This window comes from Impatiens glandulifera, chromosome 1 (assembly GCF_907164915.1).
Source record: "Impatiens glandulifera chromosome 1, dImpGla2.1, whole genome shotgun sequence".
Lineage (NCBI taxonomy): Eukaryota > Viridiplantae > Streptophyta > Magnoliopsida > Ericales > Balsaminaceae > Impatiens > Impatiens glandulifera.
Window position 1 is genome coordinate 79,359,571 of NC_061862.1, and position 13,149 is coordinate 79,372,719.

The window sequence follows — 13,149 nt, forward strand, 5'->3', positions numbered from 1 at the left end:
GAAAACTGAAAATGGGACATTCACACGATGAGAGAACTATATAGAGGATGAAGTTAAGTAGAGAGATGGTGATAAAGTGCAAATCCAATTGGCAACTCTCTTCATCTCCACATAAACTCAACTTCTCGCCTTCTAGGTTTATCTTCGCTGTCCGATCTTCCGCCGATGCCGAAACTGAATCCTTCACAGATCCTGACAGTTTCGACAACAAACTCTCTCAAATCAGGTTGTATTACCGCAGAGGATCTGGAAAGAATGATATTCGCAAGAGCCGAAAATGTTATAAATCTTCTTCTACAATGTCATTACAATCAATGGATGTTGTTCGAAAGGAGATTATCTCGTTAGCTCATATATAGTTACCGAGTTTTTCTGAAGATACCATTTTCCATTAACTGGAATTTAATTTTTGTGTATGGAGTTGTGTTAAAGAAACAAATTAATTATTCTATTTTTGTTTTTGTTAATAACTTGTGACAGGTACTCATCCATTGTGAAAAGGGACAAGAATTTCATCTTTTCACCTAAAAACTAAAAAATGTATTCATTGTCAGGATCTATGTAGTACATATAGATAGAACTTTCATATTAGGATTTATATGACAAACTTTATGATAGATTGTGATCAATCATAAATAGTTACTAAGTCTTTTTTGATTATACAATTTTTCTTTAACTGAATTTTAATTTCAGTTTATGGAAATGAGTTAGAGAAATAGCAGCATGATTAATTGATATTCTATTTTTGTTGTATTAATAATTTGTTACAAGTACTCATCATTTGTGAACAAAAACAAGAACTTCAATTTGATTTTCAACTTTATGGGTAAGAAGTTACTGTGGTGGTCTATCCTTTTAGCCATTCAAGTTCATCCCACTTATTTGGTTTGATAGAATATTTGTGAATGTCTCTAGATCCCAATAAACGTAGTTCATCCTTTTTTGACCTAATAATGTATCCATTCTCAGGATCTATATAGTATTACAGTAATTACTTATAGATATAACATTCATATTAGGACTTATAAGACAACCTTTTTTGAAAGATTGTGATCAATCATATATAGTTATCTAGTTTTTTCTAATGATACCATTTAACTTTAACATAATTTTTTAATTTCTGTTTATGGAATTTTAAGGTACTTCTTTTAAGAAGAATAAAAAGTTGTTTTATTTATTGCCAGGAAAATACATGATCAATATATAGTAAGTGATTTGGTAGGAAAGTAACTCACTTCCATTGCCAAATATAGAAGAAGATGTGCGTCAACAAGCACGTGCTCTTGCAACAATTTATTCACATATAGTTGTATGCTCATAACAATCACTACACTCATTTATAATATTGTGAATATAGCTGTATGCTCATAACAATCACTACACTCATATATAATATTATTCTTTCAAATAAATTTTTTCCTCTTGTTTATATTTGTGTTTTTTGTTATAGATGGTTAGGCGATGGATACAATATCTTAGACACGATAAAACAGTGAAGTTAATGGTGTAGAACAATAATAACCCAGCTTCAGCTTGAGGTTAATACGTGAACAATTATTACTTTACTACAAAAATACATTTAGTTCTTTTTTTTTGAAATCTCTATCTCGGGACAAACAAGACAAAGGATTTCACAAGAGTTGATCTAGTGAAGTGTCTTGAAATGATAAAGGTATTTTTGTTTATTCATTTGTTAACTACAAATGTATATCAATTTTGTTTGGTTGTTACATTTAATTTCACTTAAATATTTCCCTTACATTTCTTTTTCCTATTATTACTATTTAGGTTGAACATGAACTTTCTCCTGAATAAAAAATGGAATGTGGGTAAAAAGAAAACAAAAATAGAGTTGTTTCTTGTTTTATTTACCTTTCTTTAACGAAAAAAATCATAATTATTAAGATCTATCCATCTAAGTATGTGTGTGATTTTTAAATTTGGAGCTTTTTAAAATTGCATTACAGTAGTTTTTATTGTGGATCCACAATCTGGTGATATCATAGACTATTATGGATGGATTCACAACTTGGTGATTGTTGTGTTGGAAATAATCTATTATTATGAAATATGTAATATGTTAGTTAATATTTTGTTTATTTGACTATAATATGATTTTGTGAAATAATATTATTGAATTTTTTTATTTCTTTTATTATTATTTAAAATGTAAATAATGAGTAGAAATGATCTTCTAAATGTCATTTTAAATTATTATTTATTTATTTTTAAATATAAAATTAAAAAATTAAAAAAATCAAAAAACCAAAAAATCAAAATAAAACTAAATTGTTAAAAATTAAATATTTTTTTTTACGATTAAATTAATGTTACCGACACTTAAATAAGCTTTGTTATAACTTGCGCCGACCCTACTTATGGCGACGCAAGAATAAGGGTCGGTAATATTTTTGGCGACGCTTTTAAGGGTTGGCAGAAGTCTTTTTATGAGTCGTCTAGTGAATGAGGCAAGACGATGTGAGCTCTTAATGGTGCAACTTGGATATTGATTATGGAATGAAATACTCCTCTCTTTACCACTTATCATTTTATTACTTTCCCTATAAATAGTCTTTAGGCTAGTATATATGTAAATAGAAGCATCATCTTTACCACTTATATATATTAGTGCAGCAAATTAAAAGTAATTCTTTGGTCTAAAATTATATTAATTACGTCACAAAAAGACACCTCTTTTAGTTTGGACATCTCAATGCAATTTTTTTGTTATAAAAAAGTTTTTGTATCATTTCTATTTCAGATCAGTTTAAATTGTGATATGATAATCCTTCTCCTTGGTTTTTCTGTATATATATTTAGTAGAAACAATTTACATTATTTACTTTTATTGTTCTTTTAACTTCTTAAATTGGACTTGAATTTGAAGAACTAGATGTTAGTAAACAACAAACAAACCAATTGTATATTCCTATTTTTTGAAGGTTTTCTTTTCTAGTATATATAAAATTATTATTTTTTAATTGTATATTTACTTTTAGATATCTTTTAGTTTAGTTATCCTTTTACAAAAAAAGTTTAAATATTTATTTTCCTGACTTGTACATGTCTATGACGGGAATTACTTACAGAGATTTTTGACATGTTTAACGCGTTTTCACGTTTTTGACACATTTAACACGTTTTTTTACGTTTTGACACGTTTACCACATTTTTGACACGTTTTACACGTTTTTCACGTTTTGGCACGCTTAACAAGTTTTTCACATATTTAACACGTTTTTGACACGTTTTCACGTTTTTGACACATTTAACACATTTTTTTACATTTTTGACACGTTTACCACATTTTTGACACGTTTAACACGTTTTGACACGTTTAACAAGTTTTTCACATTTTAACATGTTTTTGACACATTTAACACATTTTTTTACGTTTTTGACACGTTTAACATGTTTTCATGTTTTTTAACACATTTAACATTTTTTTACGTTTTTGACACGTTTACCACATTTTTGACACGTTTTTCACGTTTTGGCATGTTTAACCAGTTTTTCACATGTTTGGAACGTTTAACACGTTTTTGACACGTTTTCATATTTTTAACACGTTTAACACAATATTGACACGTTTCACATGTTTTTTATGTTTTTGACACGTTTGACACATTTTTAATCAATTTAACACGTTTAACACGTTTTAACACGTTTAACACGTTTTCACGTTTTGGCACGTTTAACAAGTTTTTCACTTATTTGACACATTTAACACATTTTTGATACGTTTAACACGTTTTTACGTTTTTGATAGGTTTAACACGTTTTAAACCTATCAAAACGTGTGAAAAACATGTTAAACATATTAAAAATGTCAAAAACATGTTAAATGTGCCAAAATCTGAAAAACGTGTGAAAAAACGTGAAAACATGTGAAAACGCAAAAAATGTGTTAAAACGTGTAAAAACGTGTTAAAACGTGTGAAAAACGTGAAAAAACGTGTGATAACATGTGAAAAACGTGTAAAAAAACATGAAAGATGTGTGAAAAACGTGAAAAACTTGTTAAAACGTGTGAAAAACGTGAAAAACGTGTTAAAACGTGTAAAAAAACGTGAAAACGTGTTAAAACGTGTAAAACGTGAAAACGTGTTAAAATGTGAAAAACGTGAAAAACGTGAAAAACGTGTGAAAACATGAAAAGCGTGTTAAAATGTGTGAAAAATGTGAAAACGTGTAAAAAAACGTGTTAAAACGTGTGAAAAACGTGAAAACGTGTTAAAACGTGTGAAAAACGTGTGAAAATGTGAAAAACATGTGAAAACGTGAAAAACGTAAAAAACGTGAAAAACGTGTGAAAACGTGAAAAACGTGTTAAAACGTGTGAAAAACGTGTGAAAATGTGAAAAAATGTCAAAAACGTATTAAACGTTCCAAAACGTGAAAACATATTTTAAAAGTTAACATTTTAAACCGATATTTTATTTTACAAACATTGGAATTAGAATTGAATTACAATTCTATCATTTTCAAAAACATAGTAATTGGAATTGAATTACAATTCTATCATTTTTCCAAACATAGGAATTGAATTGTAATTCAATGCCAATTTTCATGGAATTGGAATTAGAATTCCAATGTCAATTCCAATTCCAATTCCCCTTCATCAAACACACCCTTAGTTTAGTTATCCTTTTAGAAAAGGTTTAAATATTTATTTTCCTGACTTTTACATGTCTATGACGGGAATTACTTACAGACATTTCCCAATTAACCTTTGTTTATATAACTACATCAAATAATTACACTTCTGTCAACACATAAACTTTGTTTTCAAAGCATGAATATTTGTAAGTACTGCAATAGTAAGTTTACTTGGAATATACTTATGTTTGAAATTTGATACTGATTTTATTTTATTTACTTGTTTCTTAAAACTCTAATCTTTCAAGCTGTAATCATTTTTTTATTATCTATAATTCTTTTCTTAATGGTCTAGTTTGGTGGTTATAAATATCAAGTGTGGAAAATTATATGAACGTAAGATGTGCGAAAAACTGACTATGGGAAATGATTTATCATGGACCGCAATAATTTTTGGGTACACTAATCTCTTTCTACACTCTACTAAGTGTTTAATTTGAGAAGGTTTATATTTCTTTTTCAATCGTACTAAGCATAAGCATAGTTCATTTTCATGTTTATTAAAAATGAAATTATAAATTATGCAGAGTATTCTTATATATATTCTAATAAATTAGAATTAATTATTTGAATGTCACCTCCAGACATAATAAGTTGTATTTTATTTTAAACAGTAAATATTGTTAGTAATTAATTTTTTGAGCTATTATAGTGACATGTTGAATCTTGGAACACATCTAATTCTATGTTTAAATTTATCAGTTCATCATTAATTTATTGAATAGTGATAAGTATAGGATGTGATAATTTAGACTAAATGTCAATAGGATAGGTTTAATTCTATGTTTAAATTTATCAGTTCATCATTTTTTTGTTTGATTTGTTTTTAATTTTATTTTACAAGTTATAATTCTATATTTGTGTTAGAGTGAAGATAAGTTAGCAAAATTATGGTGTATTTTTATACTTAAAAACAAATTTTCAAAATCGCGGTTTAATTAATTAGTTATACTATTATTTTCTAGTTATTTAACATATTCATTCTTAATTAAAATAATTCCATATATAGGTTCATAGTGTACGTAGATTAGACCTCCATGTTGGGAATAAAGCGGAATAATCACCAAACTTGTGATAATAAACTATTCCCCACTTGATTGGATCTTGAAGAGCGAGAAATAACAAACATAAAAGAAAATATAAATGAAACAAGAACACCAAGAATTTAACGTGGAAAACTGCTAGGGTCTAAAATCAAGGCCTCGGTCCTAGAATAAATTCCAGCAACCTTTCTCGACACCCGGTCTCGGTCCTATGGTGCACATGGGCCAGATTTCTGTTTTGTTGTTTTATTATTTTGTTTTGCTTTCCTTTTCTACTTTACAAACCGAATTCTGTTATTTTCTAGTTATTGTTGTAACCGAATATTTTGGGGCAAGACATCACCTATATAAGGCTGATCTTTCTTCCCCAAGGACGCATGAATGGAATAATGAAGATATGAACTTCGGCCCTATTCATCTATTATTATTTACTATGGACTGTTTGGTATAGACCAACAGTAATTCTCTTCGCACTTTTGATTCTTCTATCCCCTCCCCTCCAAATTCTCTATCGAAAACCTTCCGCTTCCCTTTGATTGTAGAATTTCCACCGGTCTTATAGATCAAAAACTTGATTCTTGAATCCAAAACACACTTTACGAAACAAGTCGTAACATTCTTGGTATCAGAGCAAGACGATTCTCAAATGAAAGAAACCAGATAGCAGCAAAGATGGATGATCTTAGAACCCTACTCGAAGGGCTGACCCAACAATATGCATCCATGAATACTGGCCTGCAGCAACAACATATGACCGAACAGGCTGCCTTGCACAATGCCTTTCAGCAAAATATGGACAGAAGGTATGCTGCTGGAAAAAGCTTGACAGCCATTGAAAAAGGTGCGTTTAATAATGGCCAAAATCCCTGCACCCGACCCTATAATATTACTTCTTGCTACCTTCCTCCAACCCGGCTCACAAATATTGATATTCCTGAATTTGATGGGACTGATTTGGAGGGCTGGCTCTTATTTGCCGAGCAAATATTTAGGGAGAGCAAGACGAATGATGCCACAAAGCTGGACATTGTCCACACTCACTTCTCAAAAGAGGCAAGAACGTGGCATGAATCATATTTGCGGAATCGCAACCATATGGAAGCATTGACGTGGCATAAATTCAAGAAAGATCTCTTGTTGCGATTCGGTCGCAGGCCCTTGTACAGCGTCAAACCGCCGCTGCTGCCCAAGCCTTACATTGTTAACACGGTCTGGCCGAGCACAAACCGGACGACCGATCCCAAGGAAGACCGGCGCTACACTTGCAATGATAATTGGGAGTCCAATTATAGGTGCAAATTCAGATTGTTCATGGCCCCGTTTAATCATCAAGAAGTCCAAGAACGCGTTCAAGAACACATCCAAGAATCAGATTTTTATGACCCACCTTTTGTGTTTGAGACAAGGGACGAACGTGTCATTATCTTGCACACTTTCTCGGTCCAGCAAGGTGTCCCTCGGTCGCGGGTCAACATAATACAAGGCAGCCAGCTATAAAAGGCCTTGGAAAATCATAATGTTGCTGTCACATTACAAATAAAGAGCAAAAATGAATGCCAAACTGTTTCACTTGTTTTGTAAGACGCTCCTGAAAATTTCCAAAAAATAATCAAAGGGCTCACCCAGCATCCCAACAACCGAACACCAGCCAGGAAGGTAGTCGAAAGACATGGTTATGTTGTTGCGCATGTGTTGCTGGTCTGGATAAAGGACTGGACTTGGATGTTTGAAGACATTCTAGAGTATGCCCGGAAGAAAGATGACCCTTTTGCTGCACTTGGCGTGCTGGGCCGAAGGAAGGACTGGCCGTGGAGCAGGAAGACCGAAGGCTTCTAAGAAATGTGGTCCTAGACTACCGAATTCTTTGAAATATTGAGCATGCGCATTAGAGGCTCGGCAGACTCGACAGACCACGGTCTTTTTCGTCTAGGGCGACGAATTTTGAAGGGGGAGATAATGATAGGGTCTAAAATCAAGGCCTCGGTCCTATAATAAATTCCAGCAACCTTTCTCGACACCCGGTCTCGGTCCTATGATGTACATGGGTCAGATTTATGTTTTGTTGTTTTATTATTTTGTTTTGCTTTCCTTTTCTACTTTACAAACTGAATTCTGTTATTTTCTAGTTATTATTTTAACCAAATATTTTGGGGCAAGACATCACCTATATAAGGCTGATCTTTCTTCCCCAAGGACGCATGAATGGAATAATGAAGATATGAACTTCGGCCCTATTCATCTATTATTATTTACTATGGACTGTTTGTATAGACCAACAGTAATTCTCTTCGCACCTTTGATTCTTCTATCCCCTCCCCCCCAAATTCTCTATCAAAAACCTTCTGCTGCCCTTTGATTGTAGAATTTCCACCGGTCTTATAGATCAAGAACATGATTCTTGAATCCAAAACACACTTTACGAAACAAGTCGTAACAAAAACCTCCTCAAATCAAGGAGTAAAACCACGGGACTTTCATCCAAAAGAAGCTTAACTATAATCAAATGTTAAACACGAAACAAATGAAGATAAGAGCTAAACAAAGAATAGATCTCACTATCTCTCTACAAGTGTATGCTAGATGACTTTCAGATATGTTTTGATAAGCCACTTCCTCAATCTTTTATAATAGAACATGGACAGCTCAAAAGTCTTTTTCCAATAAGACAACCCTGCCCCTATTTAATACAAAAGGACTCTTGAGCTTCTAGACTTCTGGGCTTCTGGGTTTCTGAACTTCCGGGCTTCTAGCTTCTGGACCTCTTAAACGTACTGGGCTTTTTATTTCATCGTTGGGAGCCCAATCAAAATAACCCAACAAACTCCCCCATCAAAACTATGGAAGGGTTGTTGTCAAACCCGTAGTTAAACAACAAAACTCGAACTTGCCTTTCGGTTGTGCTTTGGTCGGCATATTAGCGCCATTATCATCTGTATGCACTTTCTCTAAAACCAACAACTTTTCATCTAGAACATCACGTATCCAATGATACCTCACATCAATGTGCTTCGATCTAGAGTGAAATGTTGAGTTTTAGCAAGGTAAATTACACTTTGACTATCACAATAAAGCACGTATTTATCCTGCATAAAACCAAGTTCAGATAATAATTTCTTAACCCAAATTAATTCTTTACAAGCTTCAGTTGCTGCAATAAGTTCAGGTTCAGCGGTTGACAACGCAACACATTTTTAAAGTCTGGATTTCCAGGCAACAACTCCCCCTGTAAAATTAAACAAATAACCAGAAGTAGATTTTCCCGAATCAACATCAACTTCCATATTAGAGTCGTTATAACCAACTAAATCCGGACTCTCATTCCCAAGGCAAAGTCTCAAACTTGATGTACCTCGAAGATATCTCAATATCCATTTGACAGCTTCCCAATGTTCTTTTCCTGGATTGGAAAGGAACCTACTCACAGTGCCAACGGCATGAGCAATATCTGGTCTTGTGCTAACCATGGCATACATAAGACTTCCAATAGCAGAACCATAAGGGATATTCTTCATATCTTTTTTCCCATCATCGTTAGAAGGACAAAGTTCCAAACTCAATTTAAAATGTGCTGCAAGAGGTGTGGAAACACTATTGGCCTTCTCCATATTGAATCTCTGCAGCACTTTTTCAATATATCGTTTTTGAGACAACCATAATTTCTTTGTCTTTCTATCACGACTGATTCTAATTCCAAGAATCTGGTTTACTAGTCCAAGATCCTTCATCGCAAAGGACTCCCGTAAGTCTTGTTTTAACCTATTAATTCTCACAGGACTTTGACCAACAATAAGCATGTCATCAACATAAAGTAAGAGAATAATAAATTCATTAGGAGAGAATTTTTGCACAAACACACAATGGTCAGAAGTAGTCTTCTTATAGCCGTGTTCCTTCATGAACAACTCAAACTTCTTGTACCATTGTCGAGGAGCTTGTTTCAAGCCATACAAGCTTTTCTTCAATCTGCAAACATAATTTTCTTTACCTTTGACCTTAAACCCATCAGGTTGATTCATGTAAATCTCTTCTTCCAATTCATTGTGAAGAAAAGCCGTCTTCACATCCATTTGTTCAACTTTTAAATCAAGACTAGCTGTCAAAGTCATTTTAATAATAGGAGAAAAATTTTCATCAAAATCAATACCCTTTTTTGACTAAACCCTTTGACAACCAAACGAGCTTTGTGTCGTGGAGCTGAGGTATGCTCATCTTGCTTCGGTCTATACACCCACCTATTTTTCAAAGCTTTAGTTCCTTTTGGTAATTCTACCAACTCAAATGTATGATTGTCATGTAAAGATTTCATCTCATCTTTCATAGCATCAACCCATTCTTTGTTATCTTTAGACTCTTCATATGACTCTAGCTCCCCCCATCCGTCACCAACGTATATTCATCAGGAGAATATCGCGTTGAAGGTTGTCAATCTCTCATAGATCGTCTAAGTGGAATTGTAGGTAATTCACCTTGCTCGATACTATCAATCTCCATGTGAACGTCATGTTCACCCTCAACATCATCCTCTTGCACTCGATTTTCTGTTGAAATATGTGAATCAGATAAATGAACTTTATCTAAATTTATCGACTCACCTTTTCCCTTCAACTCATCGTCTTTAGCCTGATCACTTTTCTTAGTAGTCTCATCTTCAAAGAAGATAACGTCACGACTTCTGACAAGCTTCTTTGCAACTGGATCATACATTCTGTAGCCGAACTCATCTTGCCATAACCCAAGAAAACGCACTCACGGATTTTCGCATCCAACTTAGATCTTTCATCCTTTGGAATGTGAACAAAGCACCTACATCCAAATACTCGTAGGTGATCATAAGAAACATGTTTATTTGTCCATACCTTATTTAGAACTTCACCGTCCAAAGCGACTGTAGGACTCAAATTAATAACATGTACCACCGTGTGCAATGCTTCACCCCAAAACGTTGGGAGCAACTTTGTTTCTGAAAGCAAGCACCTAATCCTCTCAACAATTGTCATGTTCATCCTTTCTGCAAGGCCATTCAATTCAGGAGTCTTTGGAGGTGTCTTCTGGTGTCTGATCCTATATTGTTTACAGTATGCATCAAATGGACCACAATACTCACCACCATTATCACTACGAATGCACTTGATCTTCTTTCTAGTCTACCTTTCAATAAGAGCATGAAATTCCTTAAACTTGTTTAAAACTTTATCTTTAGTTTTCAAAACATAGATCCAAAACTTCCTGGAATGATCATCTTACAAAGTAAAGAGCACCACTATTAGTTCGTACCTTTAAAGGTCCACACACATCTGAATGCACAAACTCTAAGAGATGTGACTTTCTTGAGGGAGGATTATGCTTGAACGATACTCGAGTTTTCTTTCCCACAAGACAATGATAACAATTCTCCAAATCTGTCTCACTCAAACCTGGAATAGTATTTTTCTTAACTAGCAAATTCAACCCCTTTTCACTAATGTGACCAAGTCTCTGGTGCCATAATTTTGAAGCTTCTTTACTTCGTACAACATTCACATTATCTTTATTTATTAAAGTTTGCATTAAATATAAATTTGAAAACTTATCTCCTCGAGCTACAACGAGGTTACCTTTCGAAAGTTTCCATTTTCCAGAACCAAAAGAGCTTGAGAAACCATCATCATCAAGCTTTCTGGTTGAAATCAAATTCAACCTCATGTCCTGAGCATGTTGAACATATTTAAGCAGCAACTTCGACCCATTGCTAGATTCTAGGCAAACATCTCCAATACCAATAACTTTACTTACGACGTTATTACCCATCTTCAATACTCCAAAATTATTAAAAGTATAAGATTTAAAATAATCTTTTGTTAGATAAATTTGACTAATAAATAAGAACTTAACAAAACAAACTTATTGTGCAGGAACGGTCAAGGAATCTAACCGATCAAGTAATCCAACCGGCTAGAAGAAGCAAAGGACGTATCTAAAACTTAAAGCTATCCAGTTGAACTGAACAACCGGTAGACGTAATCAGATGAAATGAAGAATACAATCCAAATCCAACGAGAAGACTACTTAGAGAAAGAAGTCAAGGACATCAGATTGAGAACAGTTTACAAATTGGTGCAAACAAATACTTTGAGTATATGCAGAAGATTACATCAAAGGATCAGAGTGTGACAATTGCCTATTCATACAAGTCTGATGATACGCTGCAGGCTACAGAAGATTGCCTAAAGAAAAGTTACCATTTTGGTATAAGTCAAAGGAGCAAATTTCTAAGTGCAGGCAACTGTCCAACCGACAGTTGCTATAATCAAGCAAAGACAAATGTAGCGGTCTGCTCCATGCCTTGGAAGCCTAAACCGCATTTAATGCTATGCTGATCCTCTACTCAACCAATCAGATTCAAGGATTACCCTGAAGGTATCCGTTGAAGAAATGTGACCATTGGCACATTTCATCTATAAAAAGAGAAGCTGAAGAGGTGTGACAAAAAGTTGTGAGCAAACAAATTACAAAGTTACAAAGTGATCAAAAGTCCTTATCTCTCTAAGATTAAAAAGCTTAAGTGTGTATTTGTGAAGTGTATTACAATTACTGTGAGAGTTGTAAGAGTGATTATCGAGCAGTAAATAAGACTCGATCGTGTATTGTGTGTGAGTATTTCTTAGTGAATATCCTTCTCGTTGCTTGAGAAGAAGGGGTGACGTAGGAGTTTTATCTCCGAACATCCATAAAAACTTGTCTTGTGTTTTAATTCTTGTCGGTTCCATATCTTAACCGACTCATACTATTCTAACCGCCCTACTAATCATCAAACCGATATTATCCAAATCTCATTCTCTGTGTGTGTTGCTTTAATCTGAAACAAACCACTTCTGCACTTGAACTCGGTTCAAGGGTTTGTGGCAGCTTGTGTAGTATTGAAACAGGTGTTAATTCTTAACCGGATTAGCGACAACCGTTGAGTGTTGTCAGAGATTATCCTTTAGCCGGACCCTGGTCCACTATCGGCGATCTAGATCCTAACATCTTTCTTTGGCGTAACATGTATGGTAGCTCCTGTGTCAAACACCCAAATTGACTCATCGCATACAAGGTTAATTTTATTCTCGTCGTGAAACTCCGTCAAGCCTGTACGAGTAGTAAAGAACTATAGAGAGCTGTGGTATCATAAGTAGTTGCTGAGACGCGATCTTCATAATCATCTTTCTTTTGCTTAGATCCGTCGCTTCATATTTGAGCTTATAACAGTTCTTCTTCATGTGTCCACTTTTGCCACAATGGTAACATTCAGTTGACTTGTATTTTGAGTTAGAAATGTTCCGACCCTTATGTCTCGACTTATCTTTCTCGACTCTACTATCCTGTCTTCCTCGGTTTTCAACAACAAACACATTTGACTGTGATGAAGAGCCTTGAGATTTTCGTCTCAATTCTTCATTTAAGACACCACTTTTGGCCATCTCCAATG